The sequence below is a fragment of the Eptesicus fuscus genome, chromosome 3 (genome assembly GCF_027574615.1).
Source record: "Eptesicus fuscus isolate TK198812 chromosome 3, DD_ASM_mEF_20220401, whole genome shotgun sequence".
Classification (NCBI taxonomy): domain Eukaryota; kingdom Metazoa; phylum Chordata; class Mammalia; order Chiroptera; family Vespertilionidae; genus Eptesicus; species Eptesicus fuscus.
Window position 1 is genome coordinate 88668613 of NC_072475.1, and position 26902 is coordinate 88695514.

Consider the following 26902-nt stretch of genomic DNA (forward strand, 5'->3'; position numbering starts at 1 on the left):
TTAAAATTTAGTATACAGAATTGGAAAATGTGCTCCATTTAGTGATATATTCATGCATATTAAAATAATTTTAATTGCCCTACTGGGTTTGGCTCAGTGGAAAGATGTCAGCCCGCAGACTGAAGGGTCTTGGGTTAGATTCCGGTCAAGGGCATATTCCAGGCTCCATCCCTAGCCCCAGTAAGGGTGTGTTCAAGAGGCAACCAATCAATGTGTCTCTCTCACATTGATGTTTCTCTCTCTGTGTCTCTCCCTCTCCTTTCCACTCTCTCTAAAAATCAATGGAAAAATATCCATTGAGGAGTAACAAAAACATAAAAAATTAAGCCCTAGCTGGTTTGGCTCAGTGGATAGAGCATCAGCCTGTGGACTGAAGGGTCCCAGGTTTAATTCTGGTCAAGGGCACATGCCTAGGTTGCGGGCTTGATCCGCAGTAGGGGACATGCAGGAGGCAGCCAATCAATGATTCTCTCTCATCATTGATGTTTCTATCTCTCTTTCCCTCTCCCTTCCTTTCTGAAATCAATGAAGATATATTTAAAAAATTAATTAAGATATTTAAACAGTAACTTATATATATATTCATCATTGGAGTAAATGGGATTGAGGATATGTAACATTATTTTATTTAAATATTTTTATTTTGAGTTTCTTCATCTTCCCCATAATCTACCTAAGTTTTAAACATAGAGAAAAATTTGTCCCAACAACTTTTGTTTTTTATTTAATGTGTCTAAACAAGTGAGAAACCTCAGAGAAAAATTGGTTATTTGAGGAAGGCAAGACAGGAACAGGCTGTTTTAATTTTTTGGAATATTTTCCTCCAGACACCTAGAGTGGGTCAGGAAGATTGTAGAATTCTTCCCAAAAGATGACTGCAATGAAATACCTTCCCATGGAAGGAAGAATAATAAGGTAAAGTAACTGCTATTGGTACATGGGAGACCAGAAACTGAGCAAAGTCCTGCTTTTTTCAAAGTAAAAGAGGAACAGAGTTTAGGACTAATTCTTCTTTAGAAATCTGCATTGTTTTAATTTTCTTTCTCCAGGTCTGCAGGTTTGGAGAAAATATGAAGGGATTCCAAAATGCTGCCTACTTTTAGGTGCTGAAATATATCAAATGGGTTGGTGTAGAAGAATTCAATATTTCCTCATTGTCTATTTTATAACAGGTATTATAATAAACAATACATTTTCACTTTTAGAATATTAGTTCTCTGAAGCTTAGCAGGAGACTTTCATTGCCTTTGAGATGAGATGATTTTTCTTTTAAACTAAGAACCAGTTGCCTTAGCAATACTCTATTGCTCCTAATGAAAGGGATGGTAATAAAATGATGCCTTCTTAAAAAAAAAGTCACTTGGTTACTAAATTTTTAAAGCCCTTAGCAGAAAAATATGAAAGCAGCTGTTTTAATGTTATAAAGAAAAGTTAAGCTTTTGTACATTGAGCACGTGGCGGTTGGACACTCAGAATGGAATACTAGAGTAACAGGCTATTTTATAGCCCGCAATCTCAGAGGTGTGATATAGTTATGACCTTGTCTCTAGTCTAACTCTCTCTCTACATAAATCCCTTTCATGGTTCCCCATCAAGTGTTGTACAGCCTATGCACAAATAACACTGGGGCTTTAGTGATTGGGGCCTTACTGAATCCTCAAATGCAGGCTCTTGGAAGCTTTTCTTTATTTTACTTCACACTATGCCATCTGCTAATTACATGCAGGTCTTTTTATGGCGTTTTGATCACACAGCGTAATTCTCTTTCCACATTTCTTTCAACTTTTCCATGTATGGTATGGTTGGTTACTCCCCTCTGGATGCATTTTGTTTGGTTCTATTATTTAACACAATGATATGTGTTTCCTGACACAAAGAAGTGTTTTTCAGAACTTAATATAATATTATAGGTTTTATTTGGTAAGTAATGCATTGACCAGAATAATTATCTCAATGCTGGACACTTCTATTTATAATAATAAAACTGAATCCACTTTGATAGCAGTTACATATGGACTTTTACATACATTTCATTTGATAAAAAACTAACAAATTTTCTCTTTAATGCTTATAAACCAGCACCCTCCCCCTTCTCAGCCTAATTCCCTTCAGATACTTATGTAGTTGTTCTTCCACTATTATATTTCCCCTGGTTATAGTATGTCTTTTAATCTTTCTGAATTTATTTAAACTGAACTGCAATACTTCAAAGTTTAAGATCCATTTACATCATATCATTAGTTGTAGTCATTTTGAAACTTAAGGCAGAAGACACTCTAAGGTCACTTGAAAATAATTCTGCCTGGGCTATACTGTAAATTAGAAGAAATGGCAAGTGATTTACAGGCAATTTTAAAGAAAATCAGTAACGATGCTTCTTGGAGCTCCACTAAGTTGTAAAGATCTTCCACTGTGCTAATAATAGTGGTAAATACAGTGTGTGGGTGGTTAATGTTAGATCCCTCAAATACCATTTAGAAAGCTTCAAACGTAAGAAAAGCCTAAAAAGTGGATGAAAGGGAAAACTATGTAATTGTGTTAGACTAATGGGAGATGTTGGTTTGAATCTTTGCCCCAGGAAAGGAAATTACTATCCTAGAAGCAATTCTGTTTTGTGCCTTCATCTTCCATGCGCGTGTTCCTTCCTGAAATAATTGCATCCATCTCACAGCTGGGGTTGTGATGGTAACCCAGTCTCATACAGAGCCTCTCTCCTGCTTAGGCACACTGGGAAAACACTCCAACGGTGTTTGACTTACAGGAGAACTGAAAATGCATGCTCTCTAGTTACACAATAAGTTAAAGAGCATATGAGGAAGTAAACTTGCTTAAATATTTAAAAAGTGTGGTTTGAAATGTCTTTTTGGTACCACATATCTCATGAAAAGTTAAAAAAAACTGCAAAATGTTAGAACTGAAAGGAGCATTATTTTACCTTTGCCTCCTATGGTTGTGCATGGGTGTATCACCCAGGGAAGTTGTGTGCAGTGGAATCAACTGGAGAATTAAAAAGTACCAATACCCAGGCTCTTCCCTAGACCAGTAAACCATACTGTCCAGGGCAGGGGATATCATCCCTGAAGTGAGGGGACCTGTGAAAAATCCCAGTGCCAGAATCCCATTTCAAACCAATTTAACCAAGTCTCTGAAGGATGCGGTGTAGATACCACAACTTTTTAAATTCTGCCAGATGATTCTAATGTCCAGCCACTGTGAGGATCAGGTGGAGGAGCAGGTCCCAGATACGTGTCTGTTTGAAAAGCTCCCCAGAGCTCACTGATTGTGGTCCTGTTTGTGGATCACTGACACAAAGGATTGCTATGCAGTACAAGCAAACTGTCCAGCCTCAGACAACTAGATGGCCTCAAGAAGAACTAGTGAGTCTGATTTCCGGGTCCAATGTTCCTCCCCTTCCACCGTCTTGTCTTACAGTGTTTCTAAGTTCTGAAAATATCTGGTGCCAATCATTTTAGAGTAGAAGACAAGAGTATTTACAAAGCTTCTGACAAAAACAAACAAACAAACAAAAAACAACCTCTGAGGAAGGCACATGAGGGTGATTCAAAGGCTTGTCAAATGAGTGGAATTGTGAGTGCCTACCGGAGAGGATGTTGCTGGGAATTTGCTCTCCACATCACACTGTGGAAGGTCATCTGCTGGTTCAGTCATCTTTTTCGTATTCCAGTCACACTGATGTGGTAATCCCAAGGTAGACAATTTATGAAAAGGCAGATTTACAAAAATGAAAGTGATAGGAGGCAGTCATTTACTTCCAAATATATTCTTTCGTAGTGTGTGTCCATTAGGTTTCTACAGTTACCATAACGAAGTACCTCAGACACGGGATGACTTAAACAATAGCAATTTATTTTCTCACAGACCTGGAGGCTAGAAGGCTAGAGGTCAAGGTGTTGAAATGGTTGTTTTCTTCTGAGACCTCTCTGTTTAGTTTATCGATGGATACCCTCTCCCTGAATTTTCATCTGGTCTTCCCTCGGTATATGTACATGTATGTGTCTGCCCTTCTTACAAAGACTAGTCAGATTCGGTTAGGACTCGCCCTAATAACATCATATTAACTTAATTATCTCTCTATAATTAATACAGTTGCTTTCTAAGTTACTGGAGGTTAGGACTTCAACATATGAGTCTGGGGAGGAAGTCACAATTTAGCCCATAACAGGTATTCAGGCTCTTCAAATGTCTGTTGTTTAAAAACATAGAGGGAAGCCTAGTGCACTGCTGTGGGAATGCAGACTGGTACAAACACTATGCAAAACTGTCTGGGGTCGCCTCAAAACATAAAAAATGAAACCGCCATTTGGCCCAGTGACCCCACTTCTAGGTCTGTACCCTAAGAAACTTGAAACACCAATCAGAAAGAATGTATGCACCCCTATGTTCATAGCAGCATTATTTACAACTAGAAGCCCGGTGCATGAAATTCGTGCATGGGGGGTTGTCTCAGCCCAGTCTGCACCCTCTCCAATCCGGGACCCGTCGGGGGATGTCCGACTGTCAGTTTAGGCCCTATCCTGGGGATCGGACCTAAACCAGCAGTCGGACATCCCTTTCACAATCCAGGACCACTGTCTCCTAACTGCTTACCTGCATCCCTGCCTGATCGCCTCTAACTGCCCCCACCCTGCTAGTTTGGTTGCCCCTTATTGTCCACCCTGCTGGCCTGGTCACCCCCAACTGTCCCCCCCCCCCCCGTGGGCCTGGTCACCCCACGCAGCCTGCTGCTCAGTTGTTTGGTTACCCCTCACTAACCCCCCTGCCGGCCTAGTTGCCCCACGCAGCCTGTTTGGTCATCTGGGGAGGGGAAGAGGAGGAGGTCAATGAGGGGGAAAAGAGGGACATCTGTAATACTTTAACAATAAAAATAAATTAAAAAAAATAAAAACATAGAGGGAACACTACTATTAGCTACATCTGGAATGTATGTTTTGATCACAGAATGGGCACATAAAAGGATAATCTATTCAATTCTATTAGGCTTATTAATGTAGAATAATTTCACCATCTTCATGAAAAATAGTCCTCACACAAATTGTATATCGACCAAGAATCATGGTTTTTAATTATCCTAACTTCCCTGCCTAACCTAGATACTTGTCTGTCAGTCCATTATACACTGACACCTGAAGGTTTTTATTTGGATGTTTATGACTACAACTGCCTCTTTCATTCCATGCAAAAAGCTCAATAGTTCCAACTTAATGGCTGAAACTTAAAATATAGAACAACACATCTTGACGAAGACATTTTTATGTTTGTTTTTTAAAACACGATTCACATGTTTGTTGCAGACATATACTCAAGTACTCTTAGCATTGTGACATTAGAAACTATAGAAAAACATGGATAATTCAAGGAGATTGATGACACAGCACTGAGATAAGTGAAAAATCACAGGGTGTTTTAAAGGAAGAGCTGTTGTGGGCCTCATGCTATTTGAAAACCATAAACATATGGCAAATCCACCAGCGCTTTGCATTTTTCACAGCTTTAAAAGAAGCACACACCAGTATGATGTATTAGAAAAAATTCAAATCTCTTGTAAGTATATTCTTTGATAGAGTTTTTAGTTATCTTTTTTATTATTTAAAAATTGAGGTTCAATTTACCTGCAACAAAAAGTACTCATCTGAAGTGTGCAGTTTAACAAATGTAAAAGTAACCATAGCCCTAACAAAGATATAGAATATTTCTTCATTATAGAAGGTTTTCCATGTCTCTTCCCAGTGAATTCTTCCATATCCCTGCCAAGGCAACCACTTTCTATAGCCTGTGTTATTTCAGGCCAGAGCTTTGCTAATTGTTTCACTAACACATCAATCAAATCAACTTATCTCCAGTTTCCAATAAAATGTTCCCCACTCTTGACAGCCTTCACTAACACCCCAGCCCTTCTGGCTTCCGCTGCTTCTCCAGTGTCAAAATCCGTGGCACGTGTCTGGGTTGACTACGCAATAGCATCCCACTTGCAGTAACAATTTGACCTCAATCACCAAAGAGAGCTTTTCCTGTTTTTATTTTTAACTTTCTATAAATGGAATGACACAGTATGGATGCTATAGTGACTGACTCCTTTGCTCATCAACATATCTGGGACATTCATCTACTTTTTTACATGCATCAATATTTTGCTTTTTTATTGCAGTGTAGTATTCCATTGTATAGCCTCAATTACTTATCCTTAAAATGAACATTTAGTGTGTTTCCAATTTGGGGCTACTATTAATATGGTTTCTAGGAAGACTTTTTTTTTTTGTCTTTTGGTGAAATGGTGCTCTCATTGCTCTTAGTTATATACTGAGGACTGGAATTGCTGGGTCATAGGTAGGCATATGTTTAATTTGGGTAGACACTCATAGATAGTTTTCCAAAGTGGCTGACCCTATGTCCATTTCTGCCAGCAATGTAAAAGTTACAATTGACTCATATCTAATTACCCATATAGCTACACAAGAAGCTCAGGTATTGGGTTTTGAGCTGCCAATTATGTAGTGTTTGAACAAATTTAGTATTTGACAGATAAAGCAGGGATCAAGTCCTTTTATTTCATTTCATTTCTTTTTTTTCTAATCTTCACCAAGGATATTTTTTCTATTGATTTTTCATTGATTGGTTGCCTTCAGCACATGTGACCAGGGCTGGAGATGGAACATGTGACCCAGGTACATGCCCTTGACCAGGAATCCAACCTGAGATCTTTCGGTGCACAGGCCAAAGTTCTAACCACTGAGCGAAACCAGCCAGGGCTCCAGTCCTTTTAGACAAAACTAACAATAAATATACCTCAAGTATTCTGCCATATTTAAATTGCACTGTTTTCTCTTGTGGCATCTGTAATTATAAAATCATTTTTGTTTATGAAAACATGGCAGTAGATTTTCAGTAACATGGGAATACAATAGTTCATAAGTCTTATCCCTATATATGTGTAGACTTCTGTTTTATTAAGAATCTTATGAACCACATAAGTTAATTCCCTCTCTTATCTATAATAATAAAAAGCGTAACACCAAATTGACTGGATGGCCGTCCGGATGTCCTTCTAGACGACCTTCCGGATGAAGCTGGGACTGCAGCCATGGGGCTGAGGCAGCCTCCCCGCCCTGGCTGCGAGGGAGGGACCGAGGCAGCCGCTGTCTCTGGAAGGCCTACTCTTGCATGAATATTGTGCATCAGGCCTCCAGTAGACAATATAAATATAAACTAACAATGTGTGTTAATAAAGATTAGGGATTAAAATGTATATATTATATTTCAACACACTTTTATATACACATTTTATTTAAACTTAATAATGCCCACGAAGATGATAGTATTCCCTTTTGGCAGAAGAGAAAAAGAAGCAACCAGATTTTATAGATTTAGGTTGCTAAAGGTCGTAGCAATCTAATAACATGTGGAATTTAAATCTAGCTTTTCTGGATGTAGATCATAAGGCTTTTCTTCTATCTCTCTATAAACAATAAGCATATATTTAAAGCATAAATTTTTATTTACAAAACCAAAAATGGTATTTCAGGATTTAAATAAATCATAGTTATGATAGTATATTAAATGTTTATATGTTTTTAGAATATAGCTTTACTGTCAAAATTAGATGCTTGTATAAATGTGATATTATATTCTAAAACCTATTGTTTGAAATGCAATGAATTTGTCTATAGTAGCTCTTGTCTCTTACTATGAGAATAATTTGAAAATTTCTTTGATATTTCTAACTTGAAAGAATATTTCACACATATTTTTATTTCACTATGGTTGTCAATAAAATACATTACAGATAAAAGGATAATTGCTTAGTTCTCTGTGACTGTCTGGTGCTCTGTGGTTTTAGGAATGCTTTCTATACCTTTGAAAGGATAATAACGCATTTAGAGGAAATTTCTTCCTGTTATTATATTCAGTTGCTTTGTCTTGCCAGAATGTTCACTGGCCCTGTAGAAACAATTCTAAACTGGGACATGACCTAGTTTTTAAAATCTTGGATACACCAAACTTTATGCTATTTGGATTTTTTTCTCAATTATCTATAAAAATTTATAAACATCATATCAATGAAGCAAGAAAAATGTTTTATTTAGCTTATTTGTTGTATTTTAATTTTAGTAGAGCACCCTGTGCAAGTGGATTGGCAGTCAGTAGCTCTTGTTTCTGGGCTTATATCTAAAGCTGAGGAATCATCATTAAATCTCAGTTTGTCAATTGTAAAATAAGAGGTTTGGACTAAATGAAGCTCAAAGACCCTTAAAGCTTTATAAATATATGTATTCATTTTCTATATTGCTTTCTTTGGCTTTTTAAATCATCATGACTCTGCCTGCTATTGCAGCACTTGTTTTAATGAGTGGAAAATATCTCTTGCCAGTTGTTATCATGTTCATTTGATTAAAAACTGATGCTGGGGCTATATATAATGATTTTAATATCCGAGCCTTTGTCTCAGGTCCTTCTGGGCAGAGGTGTTATACTGCTTTTCAATAGAATGTCATTTCTACAGAAAACTTGCTATAACCCTCTGCCTTTGAAGAATAGGCTCTTTATAGCTCTCCCGTCTTTTCATCTCCTCTAAATACAGCCAATGAGATTTTTATTTCATATCTCAACTGACTTGTGTATTTGAATAATGCACCTTGTTAAGATAATTTCACAAAAATAGGCTATATTGAGGGTTTTTTATGTTATATTGTTTTAGGGTTTATTAAAATTCCCCATCATAGTTGTACCTCATAAGCAATTTCTGGCATGTAGTAGGAAATCAAAACATTTTTTGACAGTTAAATTGGCCTTAGTTGAATTACCAAGAAGTAAAATATTCCAAGTGGAACCTAATCACTTTTTTAAATTTTAAAACTTTCATTATTACACAAATAATACAGTTCCTTCTGATATATTACCCTATTTCTGAATTATTAAAGATTATATCAAATAGAATTAACTGTCCCACTACCCACCCCTCCCCATTCTCCACCCCTCCTCCAACCCCAAAGGACAGAGTATCGCCATTTTATCACAAAGTATTGCTTCCTAAATAATATAGTAAGTCTTCCTAAATGGCATAATCTATCAAGTGCCCCTAGATGACTCTACATTTTATAATTCCTTAGCTTTTCTATTGTGTCCATTTTTCACATTTGATCCTTTGACTCTGAGATAGCTAAGAGATCTAAATAGCTGAACATCCTATATAATAAAGGCTAATATGCTAAGTGTCCGGTTGTCCAGTCTTCAATTCAACCAATCAAAGTATAATATGCTAATGATATGCTAAAGCTGCTCAACTGCTTGCTATGACATACACTGACCACCAGGGGGCAGACGCTCCTACTGGTAGGTTAGCTTGCTGTTGGGGTCTGGCCAATCAGGACTGAGCGAGACGGGCTGGACACGCCGTGGAGCCCTCCTACGGTCCCACCCCGGCTGGCCAACTTCCCGTGTCCCTCCCTGGCCCCAATCGTGCACCGGTGGGGTCCCTCAGCCTGGCCTGTGCCTTCTTGCAATCTGGGACCACTTGGGGAATGTCAGAGAGTTAGTTCCAGCCTGATCCCACAGACCAGGCCGAGGGACCCCACTGGTGCACAAATTCATGCACCGGGCCTCTAGTAGTAGGATAATGTGTTAAGAAAGTGGTGTTTATGATCTTCTAAACCTGTACTTTTTGTTTTACAAAATCTCTAAAACCTATTGTATTTGTTTCAGAGGTCTTCTTTGGATGTTGATTCCTGACTGTGTTCTATGTAGTTTACGTCATATATTTTATCTGATTGGTGGCATATTACTACATTGTTTTAAAACTAGTTATTTAAAACAAGTACCATAAATCTCAATGATATACTATTGTTCAAGTATTAGCCTTTTGCACTCGGATGTCAAGTGTGACTCAACACGGTTAGCATCGGTAGCAGCTCGATAAAAAAGCAAGCAAGTGCAAAGGGTTAATATTATCTGTGTCCCATAGAGTTCTAAGTTGTGATATATTTCAAATATACAGAGAAATGGACAGGATAACATTATCAAATCCTTTTGTCCAGTACCTAGCTCTATAAAATCTTAATTTTTCATACTGCCTTCATTTTTTAAAAGAGAAATAATACTTATGGTTTCCTTTATTAGTCTAATCATTTAAAAAGTTGTGTTACTTTTGGGGTATCCCTTTCCTTGCTTTATCTGTTTAAACTAGAATATTTAATTATTCATCCACCTGCCACAGTCTTTTTGCAGCAAGGGTTCAGGAATCTGGAGAAGGGGCTGCGACATAAATAGATATACTAGACAAGAAATATAAATTTGGAAGGCATGGGGGAACCAGGTGGAGGCCTCACCCTCTAGTGAAGTGGGCTCACCGAATCTCCGGACCCATGGCTTTTTATTTAAACATTTTGTTCTTTAGCAAAGCAAACACACATATCAAAGGTAAGGTTTGGTAAACAGTAAAAGATTATCAGCTTAGAGGAATTGCCTTCAGCTATTTAGACAGAAGTAGGTAATAATATGCAGATTTCAAGCCCTGCTGAATATCATGAAGTCCATCATGTGGACTTTTGTGGACTTTTCGCATTTATTATGACCTGCTGATCTTAGCCTCTAGCATATCCCCATTTTTTGATTTTTAATAAATTTAACAAGAATGTATGCCATTTGCAGAGCTCAGGTTCTTTTAAGATTTTTAGATCCAATGAAAAGTATTGAGTTCTTTTATGTCCTTTAAAATTGTTGTCAGACATCTAAGGAACCAGTTTGCAGTAAGCTCCTTTCTGGGCCAACAGTTTTTGAGTCCCCTTTCCAATCACTGTCTAACAGTTTTTTATGGGTTCCCTTCTCAATCACTGTCTCCTGTAACATGACAGCAATGATATTCCAGTCCTGTATGGTGGACAAATGGTGAGCAATGGCAATGTAGGTCTGACCTTCTTTGGCTTTGTCCAGGGCAACATGCACCGATGCACGGCTGATGACTACTAGCATGGTAAGGCATCTTTACCATCCCCCATCTCTGAACTGTTTCTCCTCTGTCTCATCAGTGTGTTGCTTGGGGCAACTGCTATCTGGGGTTGGAGTAGTCTGGTCAGTTCCTCTCTCGGATCCATTGTTGCAGGAATCCACATGGGCTTGGAGGAGTTTTCTGGAAATACAAAAGCATACCCTTGACCAAAGGTTAAAAAAGGGACCTTTCTATAAACTAGACTCGGGATCTTTTCATTTTGCCAAACCATTTTCCTTTGGCTTATTCTGACACCAGTATAATTTCATGGGTGTCTTGCCATCAGCATTACAAGAGATAAAATTTTAAAGTAAAATAATTTAATGTAATTAAGGCTTGATGTAATTTACTTACAGGAGATTACTCTACTATCCCCCCTTTCTTGTTTTAAATAATATCAAGAGGCTTTTGGAAATCCTGCAATGCAGTCTTGATAGCTTTTAATTCAATTCTTAGCACAGAAGTATGACTGGTCTAAATTCATTGCATGATAAGCAGCTTTTACTATGAAATGAACCATCAGTAAAAAATAGTTAATGCTCCAGGAATAGGTTCCTGCCTAGTAGAACTAAGTTTCCCTGAATATTCACTTATTTCAATATGCCAATTTAAATCAGTCTGAAATAAGGCTTATTTTCTAAATTCATTTGTCCTTGGGTGTTGACAGTAAATGACACAAATTGAATTTCTGTTATCAGCCTTTGAGTATAATGACATAAGCTTTGTTAGAGAGGCAAAAATGCAACTTATTTACTTTCCTTTTTGAGGCCTAATACATTGATTTTTAGTTGTAATTTTCCAGATATTTGAGGGAAATCTCCCTTTATTTCCCCCTATAGTGATTTCTAGGCCACATTTAGGGAGTTTCTTTTAAATTTTTATTTCTTTTAACCCTTTGCACTCGCTTGCTTTTTTCTCGATTCCTGTATTCTAATGCTAACCGTGTCGAGTCACACTCGACATCCTAGTGCAAAAGGTTAAACAAAGCAACAAACTTGATTGCTTTTCAAATGCTGGCTAATACTTCCATGCCTACATTTTAAGTGACTCTCTTTTTACTTATGGTGACATATTAATGATCAGATTTAATGCTTGAATAATAACTATTAGTTTAATTTGTAAATAGTAGCAGAAGAGATTTTAAAATTTCTCCTTTTTATTAAGCTTAAAATTTACTTTTAAACAGCATTCTTTTTGGCTAGTGTTCATTTGCATATGTATGCAAATTTTTACATTGGCCTTTGTTAAGGCCAATTGCTTATAAAAACATTGGCTTCTCATATAACTGAAATTATATGAGACCCTGATTATATTGTAAAATGCTAATTTATTTAAGTAATTAAAGTAGGCACCTTTATTGAAAAAGCAAAGCAAGCAAACTTAGACATTTGACCTATGAAGTAAAGATGCCAACCTACCCCCCTAGCCCATTTGAAAATCAGGCTGCCTGAGGACTTTTGTTTGCTTTTGTTTTTAAAATTCTGCTGCTGAATTATCTGGTTTTGCTTAGGAATTATTCAGTAATCTTGCCTTGCCATCCCTTAGAGGTTAAAACCTTTATAACATTTAAAATATATGTATCTAAATAAAATATATTTATTAATTTTTATTTGACAAAGCTTTCCATGTGATTTCAAGTATATTAGATCTGCCTAATTTAGTTGAAAAATATTTCTTTTAAGAAGAGAGAATAAATCCTTGAATCATTCCAGGGCCTTTGGAATGTCCCAAAGTCATCTCTCAGTTAATGTCTTGAAATTTAACTTGGAAAGACCATCAAATATATCAGCCTTCTGGGGACTTTTCGCATTTATTATGACCTGCTGGTCTTAGCCTCCAGCATCCACCCATTTAAGCAAGAAACATTTAAGTATCTATCAGATAGCATGCAGCACTATAAACAATGAATAATAATGATTCCTGTCCTTAAGGATTAAACGTGAGGGTTAGAGATGGGGTTGGGTCAGATAAGGAAAAAATCACAAATCCTTATAATACTACCATCATAATGACAAATGGCATAAGCATAGCCAAATGAGTAATGGTGTGTGAGACAAGAGAGAGGTTACCTAACTGGAAAGATCAGCTAATGCTTTGAGAAAGAGGTGACATTTGAATTGAAACTGAACAGCCGGGGAGCTGGGATGTGGCTCCCATGGCTCCCTGGGGCCTGTCCTGCTCGGACATGGCAGCCGCAGAGGGAGGCCCCCATGGGGACTGGAGAAGCCATGGCAAATTTAGAGATAATTTAAATTCATGTTTTTCATCTACCACTTGGTAAAAGATTAATTCAATCAAATGGTTGTACCTATATATTTCAGCTGGCATTTGTCTTACTAAAAGTATTATAAAGTGGGGTCACTGGTCATCTCTGAATGTTAACCTTCAAGTAGCCTTTCAATGAGCTAATCAAGGATGTCACTGCCATGGTTGGAGCTGACACTTCTAAAAGGAAAGACTTGGAAGAACTTTCTGATTGGAGTGAGTTAGACTATGTCATATAGTAGGGACGATAGGGGTGTGTAGGTTTCAAGTCACTAGAGTTCTCATTTTGCCTATGCTACTAACTAGCTATGACACCTTAGGAAACTACTGTTTTTTGTTTGTTTGTTTGTTTTTTCCATTTGCCTCACTCATCTTCTCTGAGAAAGTCAGACACAATTTAATCTTCCCTACCTTAAATTCTATAACTATTATGTCCTGACCAATTGCTGCTTTCTATTATTTTTCTTTGTACCAAACTTGCTTAATGTTTGTTTTATAAATACAGTTCATATAATGGAATCTTTGTGCTGCATTAGAATAAAATAGGATTTCCTAATTTGTATTTGAAAATATATACATTGAATTAGGCTTTGAATTCAAGTATTTCAGGATGAGTGTTGAGTTGTGTGGCTGGCTACAATTTAAAAATGAAATAGTCATGCCTATTTTTAAAGTAACACGTAATGTTATGTTTCATATTCAAAATGTATAAATATGAAAAGTTTTAGTCTCTGGCATGATACCTGCCTTGATTTCTTGCTTTGATATGTTTTTGGGGGTGGGGGAAATTTGTCTTTATATCATAAAAGTGAGTGTTTTTCTTACATAAGTTTTGTCTTAGGCAGTGTAGTTATTTTTATTTATTTATTTTTTTAAAATAAATCTTTATTATTGAAAGTATTATATGTGTCCCATTTTTTCACCCATCGCCCTCCCCCCTAACTTCTCCCCCGACAAGCCTTCACCACCTTATTGTCTGTGTCCTAGGGTTATGGATATACACATATGAGTTCATTGGTTGATCTCCTCTCCCCGACCCCCACCATCATCTGCCTTCCCTCTGAGGTTTGACAGTCTGTTTGATGTTTCTATGTCTCCGTCTATTTTTGTTCTTTAGTTTATATTGTTCATTAGATTTCACATATGAGTGAGATCCTGTGATACGTATCTCTCCCTAACTGGCTTACTTTGCTTAGCATAATGCTCTCTAGGTCCATCCATGCTCTTGCAAATGGTAAGAGTTCTTCCTTTTTTATTTTTAAAGCTGTGTAGTATTTCATTGTGTAGATGTACCACAGCTTTTTAATCCACTCATCTGCTGATGGGCACTTAGGCTGTTTCCAAATCTTAGCTATTGTAAATTGTGCTGTTACAAACATAGGGGTGCATGATGGGTGTTTCTGAATTCTTGGGATATATTCCTAGAAGTGGGATCACTGGGTCAAATGGCAGTTCCATTTTTAATTTTTTGAGAAAACTCCATACTGTTCTCCACAGTGGCTGCACCAGTCCGCATTCCCACCAGCAGTGTAGGAGGGTTCCCTTTTCTCCACATCCTCGCCAACACATGTTGTTTGTTGATTTATTGATGATAGCCATTCTGACAGGTGTGAGGTGATATCTCATTGTCATTTTTATTTGCATCTCTTGGATGATTAGTGACTTTGAACATTTTTTCATATGCCTCTTGGCCTTCCATATGTCCATTTAGGTCCTTTGCCCATTTTTTGATTGGATTGTTTATCTTCCTTTTGTTAAGTTGTAGGAGTTCCCTGTAGATTTTGGAAGTTAACCCCTATTGGATGTATCATTGGCAAATATGTTCTCCCATGGAGTGTGCTCTGTTGATGGTTTCTTTTGCTGTGTAGAAGCTCTTTATTTTGATTTGTTTATTTTCTCCTTAATTTCCATTGTCCTAGTGTAGTTACTTTTAAATCAATTTACTATTTAACTAACTTGACCTATCTGTACCAACATTTACTGAAGCTAAGGAATACCTTAGAGTCCACAAAGTTTAGCTCTCTTTTTTTTTTTTTTTTTTTTTTCAACTGAGATAAGTAACACACAGGGCTTAAATGGCTCATCCAAGTTCACTCAGTGATAAAGACATGACTAAGATTCAGGTCTCCTAACTTATAATACATTGTGTTGTGGCTGGTCTTTTTTTTTTTTTTTTTTACTATATTGTGGAAAATAACAATATTTGGCAATTTTGAAAAGAAAAACAAATTACAAATAACTAAATAACAAACTATAAATAACTAATAACTTTTGGAAGGTTTTTGTCCCCTAAGAATCTAACCTGTTTGAGGTTAAAATTTGAATTGTTAGATTAGTAGATGGTCAGAGAAATTTGGTTATATTAATATACAAATAATAGTTTATGACAATACCTTACTTTATAAAGTGCCCTTTTTTCAGTAAAAATGTTCACCTATGAAAAGTGACCATAGCACAAGATTATTTGAAACTTATTCGAGTAAAGTAATTAATTAAAAAACTATACACTTTTTCAAGATGTATCTCAACACAAAGCATAATGACACGAGGAAAAAAAAACTAGAGTTCTCAAAGAGTGTGTAGGTTATTCTTTACTACAATTAAAAAGAAAACCAGAGAAATGCTTTGGTATGTAAACTTTATAAATATAAATTAAATTCCGGGTGAAATTTAGCTAAATGTAATATACTTTTATTTATACCTGTGAGTATTTAATGTAAAGGCTAAAGTTATCACCCTCCAATAAAAAGAGGAAGAAACAAAAATATATAATGATTTCTGCTTCTACATTAGATTTAGCTAATTAATGCTTCAAAAAATAATCTTTTAAATTTAATTATAACATAAGAGAAGTAGCACAAGGATTATAAGTGTTCAGCTGAGACCGGTTTGGCTCAGTGGATAGAGCGTCAGTCTGCAGACTGAAGGGTCTCAGGTTCGATTCCGGTCAAGGGCATGTACCTTGGTTGCGGGCACATCCCCGGTAGGGGGTGTGCAGGAGGCAGCTGGTCGATGTTTCTCTCTCATCGATGTTTCTAGCTCTCTGTCCCTCTCCTTTCCTCTCTGTAAAAAATCAATAAAATATATTTTTTTAAAAAAGGATTATAAGTGTTCAGATTGATAAATTTTTATAAATCAAACTGATCTACATATATACCAACCATATCAAAATAAATGACATTGTTAACATCCCAGAAGACTCCTAAGTAACATCCCACTTCCAGTTATTTGCTAATCTGACTTTTATCCCCATACATTCCTTTTGCCTGTTTTGAACTTTAAACAAAAGGGATCACACACAGGTACATTTTTATCAGGCATTTTACTCAATATTATATCTCCAAGATTTATCTATGTTGGTGAATGTATTAGCAGTCCTTTATATTACTGTGGAATATTCCATGTATGACTACAACAACATTTAATTATCCATAGTACCGTTGATGGGCTTTTAGTTTGTTTAAAATCTTGGACTATTAAAATAATGCTAGTATGAAAATTCTTGTACATGTTTATGATGTTCAAATCTATCTAATCTATCTATATCAGGCGTCCTCAAACTACGGCCCGCGGGCCACATGCGGGTGTTTTTGCCGTTTTGCTATTTTACTTCAAAATAAGATATGAGCAGTGTGCATAGGAATTTGTTCATAGTTTTTTTTTTAAACTATAGTCCGGCCCTCCAACAGTCTGAGGGACAGTGAACTGGCCCCCTGTTTAAAAAGTTTGAGGACCCCTGATTCTGGAGTGAAATTGGTGGCTTATCTAATATGTGCTCTAATTTCATAGATACTGGCAAATGTTTTCCAAATTAATTTTACTTGGGTATATTCCTGCCAGAACTCTAGATTTGTATTGGCATCTTATTTAATTTACATTTCCCTAGAGTTTACAATGTTGAACAACTTCTCATATGCTTATTTGCCATCCATATATCTTCTTGTATCAGATTGTGTATATTTTGTCTTATCATTGGCATATAAGAGTTCTTTAAATATCCTGGGTACAGATATGTATTTTATAAATACTTTCTGCCATTTTGTGGTTTGTCTTTTCATTTTTGTAACAGTGTTTTGTGAAGAGCAGAGGTTTTAAATTTTTATGAAGTCCATTTGGTGAATTTTATCTGTTATGCATTTTGAGCTCTAAGGCATTTTTGCCTACTACAGCATTAAAGATATATATATATATATATATATATATATATATATATATATTTTTTTTTTTTTTTTTACCTATCTTTTACTAGAAGCTTTTTGGTTTAGATTTTAAGTCTAGCATCCATGTGGGGTTAATTTTCTCTTACTATATAACACAAGGTAAAAATTAAGGTTCTTTTTTTGCATTTAAATATTCATTTGCTTTAGTACTATCATTAAAATGACCATCCTTTTTCTATTTAATAATCTAGGCACTTTTGTGGAGAGTCTATTGACTATATATATGTAGATATCTTCTTTGTTGAAGTGCCTATTTCATGTTGTGTTTGTATTGTTTATCTCTTACTGCTTTGTATAAATTTATATATATACTAGAGGCCCAGTGTACGAAATTCATGCACTGGGGCGGGGGGGGGGGGTAGATCCCTCAGCTAGGCCTGCACCCTCTCGCAGTCTGCGAGCCCTCAGGGGATGTCCCACGGGGAGCGAGCCAAAGCCATCAGTAGGACAGCCTTAGCATTGCCGCAGAGGCAGGAGAGGCTCCCACTACTGCCACTGCGCTCACCAGCCAAGAGCCCAGCTACTGGCTGAACAGTGCTCCCCCTGTGGGTGCACACTGACCCCCAGGAGACAGCTTCTGTGTTGAGCGTTTGCCCCATGGTGGTCAGTGTGTGTCATAGTCACCGGTTGTTCTGCTGTCGTGCCAAAACCAGCTCTCCAACATCCCCCAAGGAATCCCAGATTGCGAGAGGGTGTAGGCCAGGTTGAGAGACCCCACCGGTGCATGATCGGGGCCAGGGAGGGATGCAGGAGATTGGCCAGCTGAGGAGGGACCGTGGAAGGGCTGCAGGGTGTGTCCGGCCTATCTAGCTCAGTCCCGATCGACCGGACCCCAGCAGCAAGCTAACCTACTGGTCAGAGCGTCTGCCCCCTGGTGGTCAGTGCATGTCATAGTAAGCAGTTGAGTGGCCTTAGCATATCATTAGCATATTATGCCTTGATTGGTTGAATGGCTGACCAGATGACTGGACACTTAGCATATTAGGCTTTTATTATATAGGATGATGTAAATACATCATAACAGAGGCTGCGTGGTAAGGCCTAAGACGTCCCCTCTATTAAAGAAATCGGGGACCATATTGTCACACTCATTCGGCCAACATCTCCAGTGCTTTCTCTAGCCCTGAGCACTCTTTCTGTGGGTTCCCAGGTGACGGAATTTCTGCCAACAACCCCAGAGGGCCCCTCTGAGGAGACACTGCGGACAGACACCATACTGGCTTATCTGACTCTCAGATTTGTTTTGTTTTATTCATTTGTACATTTCTTACAGTGGAATCTGTGTCTGACATGCTAGACTTGGACTAATAAAATAGTAATATGCAAATTGACCACACCTTTGCTACGCCCAAGCCACGCCCACCAGCCAAAGCCACACCCACCAGCCAATCAGAGTGAGTATGCAGAGGGAGGGAGGAGTGAAGACTGAAGACAACTTAGAAGGAAGAGGGAGGAAAAGTGGAAAGTAAGGTGGCTGCCAGAGGGAAAACCCCGGGCGGGGCAGAGCAGGGCAGGGCGGAGCGGAGTGGGGCGGGTGGCAGCGGTGCGTGGGTGCAGGCGCGGCGGCTGCAATGGCGGTGGCAGCGGCAGCGCACGCGGCCACAGCAGCCGCTTGCAGGATTCTTCCTGCAAATGGGCTACTAGTATATATATAGATGGATACAAATCCTTCATTGGACATATACAATAAATATATTTTTTTCTCACTTTGTGGCTTAAATTTTCACTATATTAATGGTATTTTTTGATGAACAAGTTTGTCATTTTAATAAAGTCTAACTTATCACTTGTCTTTATGTTTAGAACTTTTTGTGATCTGTTTAAGAAATCTCTGACTATCCCAAGGTTAAGATGTCCTTTAATGTTGTTTTTCCAATGCTTTATTGTTTTGTTTTCACATGTGTATCTATAATCTGTCTAGAATTGCTTTTTGTGCCATTTAGGCATCAAAATTCATTTTCCCCCATAGGTATCCAATAGTGTAAATAGAATTCTTATTCAGAACATCCTTTTCTCACCTGACACATTTATCATGAATCAGGCAAACATATTTCTGTGGGTCATTCTAGACTCAATTCTAACATTGTATTAATTACTATAGTTTTATATAAGGTCTTGACATCTGATAGGGCAATTTTTCTAATTTTATTCTTCAGTGGAATAACAGATGACTGAATTCCTGTGTAATTTTTGAAATAAAATATTCTGTTTTAACTAATATTTATTTTATTTTATTATTATTTTTAACAATATTTTTTTTTTTTGATTTCAGAGAGGAAGAGAGAGGGAGAGATAGAAACATCAATGATGAGAGAGAATTATTGACCTGCTGTCTCCTGCATGCCTCCTACTGGGAGATTGAGCTGGCAATCTGGGGATTGGCGTGTGCTTCTTTGAAAGAGCCAATACTAGTAGAGGTCAAGAGCAGGAAAATTTAAACCCCTACACTAGTGAGCTTCTGCAGCAACCCATTTGGGACCCCTCTTGCTTGCCAAGAACTTTGTTACTTTAGCTGTAATAAACTTTGCTTCCCTTTGCTTACCCCTCCCTTGTCTGTGAATTCATTCACTGACTTCTCCAGACAACAAACCCAACAGCTCATACTCGCATCTTATCTTCTTTAGCAAGCAGCGGAGGGCACTCATGAGGCAGGTTTGTTCGCTAAGTGTTAGGCAAGGTTAAAATTGTTGGCTTCGGGCAGGATGTACTCATTGGGGAAAAGTTACATGTAATAGGACAAGTTTTTTTTATATAATATTTTTTTAAAATATATTTTATTGATTTTTTTTTTTACAGAGAGGAAGAGAGAGGGATAGAGAGTTAGAAACATCGATGAGAGAGAAACATCGATCAGCTGCCTCTTGCACACCCCCTACTGGGGATGTGCCCGCAACCAAGGTACATGCCCTTGACCGGAATCGAACCTGGGACCCTTGAGTTCGCGGGCCGACGCTCTATCCACTGAGCCAAACCGGTTTCGGCTAATAGGACAAGTTTTTGCTTGATAAACATTTCTACCCATTTTGCTTCTTGTTTTGTGTTTTCATTGTTTCTGGGATAAAAAAAACAAACAAAAACAGCAAATTTACATATGTGTGAGGACATCATCTAGGATGGAGGAGGCGGGCACAAAATTCAAGGTTTTGTTTTGCTTTGAAAGCCTCTGAACATGAACACTCTGATGTTCTGATAGAGCCCTAACTGATTGAACAGATCCCATCTACCTGCTCCACCCAGTTCCATGAGAGGAAATTCCCTTGGGCTTCACGCAAATTCTGGGTGATCTAGGAAGAGAACCTGCCCACAGCTGTGTGTGTTTGATTCAGGGCACTTCTTCTGCCATAATCTGTGTGTGTGTTTCAGAGTGAGAGGTTAATGGGAACTGCTACATAGATCCCTGTGTGTATAAAGGAAGATCTGGGGCATTTGGGGCTCAGGCCTATGATATAAAGACTTGGCAATGACTGAGCATAACCCAGGGAGGTACAATTCCTCTTCTCCCCACCTTCTGACAAATCAGTGTGAGACTACTGTGGAGGCACACCACAGCAGTAAACAATAGAGACTGTAGAACTGCAATAACATGTGGCAACACAAAGACACAATAGAGCAGATGACTGACCTGCTGAAATTGCCTAGACTTTTCAGTTTTCTTTCCACGAGATGATTGGAACTGACTGTGATTCTTGTTTTGGAGAGTTGAAGCCTTGAAGAGCTCTTAGATTTTTCTCAGTAGTGGTGATAGGAGCATAAGGGTAGAATAAAACCATGTGATTTTAACCCATGGAAACAGACAATAGTGTGGTGAAAGCCTGAGCAGGTGGGGCGGGGGGTGGGGGGGATGGCAGCGTGGATGGGTCAATGGGGAAAAAAGGGGACATCTATAATATTTTCAACAATAAAGATACATTTAAAATCTACAATAATAAAAGAGAAATATGCAAATTGACCATCACTTCGCACTGCCCACCAGCCAATAAGGAGTGAGTATGCAAATTAACTTAATCACCTCCATGGAGACTGACAGCAGGGAGGAGGCAGCTCCCAGCATGGCCTGCTTTGCCATCACCGCGGCAACCGGGGAGCAGGCAAGTGTGGCCCGCAGGCAGCACCCAGCACGGCCTGCTTGGCAGTTGCCTCGGTGTGGAGCAGGCAGGCCCCGCAGAGAGCAGAGAACCACAGGGAGCAGACCTAAGCCATCAGTAGGACATCACCTGAGGGCTCCCGGATTGGAGAGGGTGCAGGTCAGCTTGAGAGACACGCCACCCCCCCCCCATGCACAAATTTTGTGCACCGGGCCTCTAGTTTATATATATTGTTTTTTACCTTGTCTCTTTCTTCTCTTACCTTTCACCCCCTTTTACTAACAGAATATGTAATTGATTAATCAATTGTATATGTTTAACTTTTATGTTCTGGTTAAGATTTGTTGCAGTTCTCAGTTGGCCAAGCAAGAACAGAGACTTTCAACTCAGCCCTGAACTTCCAGGCCTGGCCAACAGGAATGTGGAGGACAATCGATTAGGTCTCAGAAACCCAGAGATGGCTCACACCCAGTCATCACTTGATGAGTTTCAGAATACTGACCATCTGCTCTGGGGACCAGTAATGAAGACACTCACCAAGACCCAAGATCCCCACAAGGACTCAAATTCCAGGACTGCAAATCACCAGAAACCCCTTCTACCCCCCACCCACATTCCTTTTCCCTGATGCACCTATATAAGCTTTCTCCTAACAAGCTTAAGGGGAAGGTGAATGTTAGGGTTCTTACAGTTGCTTTCCCAGATTTTTGGCATCTGATGTTATGAAATGTATACCTGATACCATTTGAATTGACCCAGTTCTGAATTAATTAACAGAAAAGAAGCAAAGGGAAAGCCAGATAATATAAGCATGCCATTTGTGCCAGAAAGCTGCATTTATCACTGTCCAGGTCTGATTCCCTCAGACCAATGGGGGAAGGGACTGGACAAAGAAAGAATGGACGCATGCCCTGCAAGGTGTGATGACTAAGGAGAGGTGATTACCTGTCAGTCATACCTGGGAGCAGGTCATTGGCCAGAATAGGTGTGGCCACTTCAAGGGCAGGAAATCTGAGATACATAAGCTCTTGAACAAAGGCCACACTTTATAGATAATTCCATTTTGTACTTCAATAATAATCTCCAAATTAACATCAGTATTCATAACATATAATTTCTGATTTGATACAAAAACTGTTTCTTATCAGCTATGTAACTTTGAGCACATTATATACTTTTTAATGATTCCTTCCCTTTACCTGTAATAAGGTTATGTTAAGGTCCTTAGTTAATAGGTTGGTTATGAAAATTAAATGAGTTATATAAAGTAAACTCAGAACAATGTATCAATTTATTTCAACAAATTGTAGCTATTATTATTTTTTATTAGCAGACCTAACAATCTCTAGATTTAAAATATGCTTAATTTTGCAATGATTTCATGAAAACTCTTTCATTTAACCTTTCCCCTCCAATATTCCAGTTATCTATGTCAACAAATTAGTTTTATACTTGTTTTGCTAATACAACTGCCCACTGCAGAGGCAATTACAAATGATCCTGGTGATCAAAACTAATGCACGCTGTCTTAGAGTACAAAAACAATCACAGAGAATCTAGAATAAGCCCCACTCCTTCCATACCAGGTGAGATAATTAGACAAAGATATCACCCTATTTTGAAGAAAAATTATTCTAGGAGCTGAGAAATAAAGTGGAATAAGAATTGTATTTTATCTTTTAAGAACTCCCAGGCTATTACAAGTCCTAGACAGGATATAGAAGAAGGGGTAAAGGGCAGGAAACTTGCATAAATTCCCTGAAATAGTTAGCTAGATCACAAGCAGACCAAGGATGCATCCAAATCACTGGGGAAAGCTTGTTAAAATACAGATGACAGGACTCCATCTGCTGAGATTCTATTTCAGTAGGTCTGTGTTTAGCAAGCTCTTCTGATGATCCTAAAGTACACTGAAATTTGTGCTCTACTGAGTAAGACTAGCAGAGGAACAAAAGGAAGATCTAGATGTAGTCCTGTAGAGAGTCAGGACTAAAACTCAAATCCCAAGGTGTGAATGGTTGAGGGGAGAGGTTGTTCTTCCTTCTTTAATTTGCTTGATTACAATATTAGTTTCTATAATCTTACACATATTAACATGTTGGTTAATTGAAGACTATTAAACTTGGTTCTGTAAAAGTGACTATGATTCTATTCTCTTTCTCTCTCTCTCTCTCTCATCTATTACCTACCCATATATATGCAATGAAGATATTCTCAACATAATAGTCCAGACTATCTAAAAAAATGACTAGGAAGATGAAAAAAGATAACAATTACCCAAACTAAATGTTTATCTTATTTCCAAAGATACTGTTATCTTTCATCATTTGTGCTAATTCTTATGGTACTATATAACAATAAAAATAAACAGCAATAAAATAAACAAGGAAAAAGTAAAATGAGGAACATCTACTTCTACAGAAACTAAATTCTTAATATTTCCTTGTTACTTTCTATAACTAAAGGTTTATATTATGATTGGCAGTCTTCTTTTTTCTAATATGCATAAGCTTTTAAAATTTATAATTAAAATTTTACATATACCCAAGTCTATGCATATGTATACATATAATTCAATATCGTATGACACATTTTTTTTCTAATGTTACCCTTTGTACAAAATATTCCAGTGATTATGCCCACTGAATAATAAAATACAATGAGGAATATGTAAAACAAAAGCTACATTTATTTGGGTTATAAAGAATACCATATTTCTTCTAAATAATTTTCTGATGACATGGATTTACTGTGTTATAGTGTTCAGTAGTCTTTCCTTATCACAGGAAATATGTTCCAAGACCCCCAGCAGATGCCTGAAACTGAGGATAGTACTGAATACCATATGTACTATTTTTTTTTCCTATACATACCCATGATAAGGTTTAATTTAGAAATTGGGGAGATTGAACAGTTAACTATAACTAATAATAAAATAGAACAATTATAACAATACTAGAGGCCTGGTGCACAAAATTTGTGAAGTTAGGAGGGGGGTGGTCCCTCAGCCTGGCCTGCAGCCTCTCACAGTTTGGGAGCCCCGCGATCGATCACCCCAAAGAGGTAGGCCCTGCACACCCGCCTCAGCCTGCTGGTCGGTGGCCTGGGCCTCCCTCTTTGGGGCAATTGTGGAGCCCTGATTGATAGCCCTGTCGGCTGGTGGCCTGGGCCTCTCTCTGTGGGGCAATGGCCGGGCCCCGGACCAATTGCATCGCACCTGCCTTGGCTAGCCTGGTGCCAGTGGGTATCATGGTGTGGTCGTCCGGATGGTCATTCTTCTGTCTGGCCGTTCGGTTGATTTGCATATTACGCTTTTATTATTAAAGATGCTGTAATAAAACTTATGTGAATGTGGTCTCTCCCCAGGAATTTTTTTTTTTAATGAACTTCCCTCCATGTAGCTTCAAGCTACCAGGACACAGGCTCCACCAACACCCTTCATCTTCTCCTTGGCTCCTCTGCTGAAGAACTTGGCCTTCACAATGACAGGCTGCTTTGGGAGCTCTCCCTTCCCCAGAACGTTGTAGTAGCCGATTGCACCACATCAGTGATAGGAGCAGCTCCAGTCTTGCTTTTGGCAGCATTTACCCATGTCTGCTCACTGACCAGGGTCCACAGTTCATCAAGGTTGACAGTTGGGCAGAAGCTCTGGTTCCTCTTTAAGTGGTGATGCCTCACACCAACTTTCCCAAAGTCACCTGGGTGATATTTGTCGAAGTCGATCCTGTGACGATGCAAGCCACCAGCATTACCGCGGCCCCTGGGTGCTTCCTGTGCTTGCCGATGCGGCCGTGGCTCACGTGGCCCTGAAGTTTTCGGGTATTCCTGAGTATGGATGGCATGTCGGTGGCCAAGCTGAAAGAGGGAGCCCCAGTAATTTTTTAATATTTTTCAGTTAAAACGTATCCCTGGATAGGTTCAACTAGTGCTTATTGGGCAATAAATTGTTTGCATCACTCATTTTAGGGGATCCTTTGCTGAAGTCTTTTTTTTTTTTAAGTTTTTAAAAATTATTTATTTATTTGAGAGTAAGGGAGAGGGAGAGAGAGAGAAACATCAATGTGAGAGAGAAACCTGCATGGGCTGCCTCCTGCACACACCCCAATTTGTGACTAATCCCAAAAGCTGGGTATGTGCCCTGCTAGGAACCAACCCTGCCCTTTCCAACTGAGCCACTGGCCAGGGCTATTTCTTATATTTTATTTCAGAGGGTGAAAAACCATGGGTGTTACTTACAGTCATAGAAATCTTTTAAAAATATTTTAAACAAGAATCCAAAATGTTATGGCATTTAGGCTAAAACGGAGATATACTCCTATGACATACAGAAAAAGAACTCAGTATGAAAAAACATAAAAGTGATATTTGCAGGTTTATCACTGATTCTCCAACCATATTAGCTTTGTCCTCTTACATCAGAACTATGGTGATAGCATTGCATATTTTTAAATTGAAAGTTTGAAAACCTGTGGAAGCAAAAAAGCATCATACTCCTAACCAAAATTTAATGCTTTCAATCACAAGATATACTCTATTTTATGAGAGGTGGAATTAAGTGTAGAATTAGTACTTTTTGCTTTAAACAACAACAACAAAAAAGAAAATTACAAAGGGCTGATAGATTTGTGGTTCATCTCTTAATATATAGGCAAATTAATTTTTTACATTTTCAAAATATTGTAAGTACCCTTCATAATGCTATGTATGAATCTAAAAATCATGAAAATAGCTAACAGAGACTAATTAAGGTGCCAGAGTTTAAGAAGCAGGGTGCATGGGATGAGATGTACTAGTTCTCCTTTTGTCCTCTTTTTTTAAAAATAAATCTTTATTGTTCAGATTATTACAATTGTTCCTGTTTTTTCCCCTCATAGCTCCCCTCCATCCAGTTCCCACCCCACCTTCTACCCTTACCCCCCCCCCACTGTCCTCATCCATAGGTATACGATTTTTGTCCAGTCTCTTCCTGCACCCCCACACCCCTTTCTCCCTGAGAATTGTCAGTCCACTCCCTTTCTATGCCCCTGATTCTATTATATTCACCAGTTTATTCTGTTCATCAGATTTTTTATTCATTTGATTTTTAGATTCACTTGTTAATAGATATGTATTTGTTGTTCATAATTTTTATCTTTACCTTTTTCTTCTTCTTCCTCTTCTTAAAGAATGCCCTTCAGCATTTCATATAAGCTGGTTTGGTGGTGATGAACTCCTTTAGCTTTTTCTTACCTGTGAAGCTCTTTATCTGACCTTCAATTCTGAATGATAGCTTTGCTGGGTAGAGTAATCTTGGTTTGTAGGTTCTTGCTATTCATCACTTTGAATATTTCTTG

At 38.1% G+C, this 26902-nt stretch overlaps 1 pseudogene; it reads right to left on the minus strand.

Annotated features, from left to right (window-relative positions):
- Nucleotides 1-24972: 24972 nt before the first annotated feature.
- Nucleotides 24973-25411, minus strand: LOC114226973 (60S ribosomal protein L27a-like; annotated as a pseudogene).
- Nucleotides 25412-26902: the final 1491 nt, after the last annotated feature.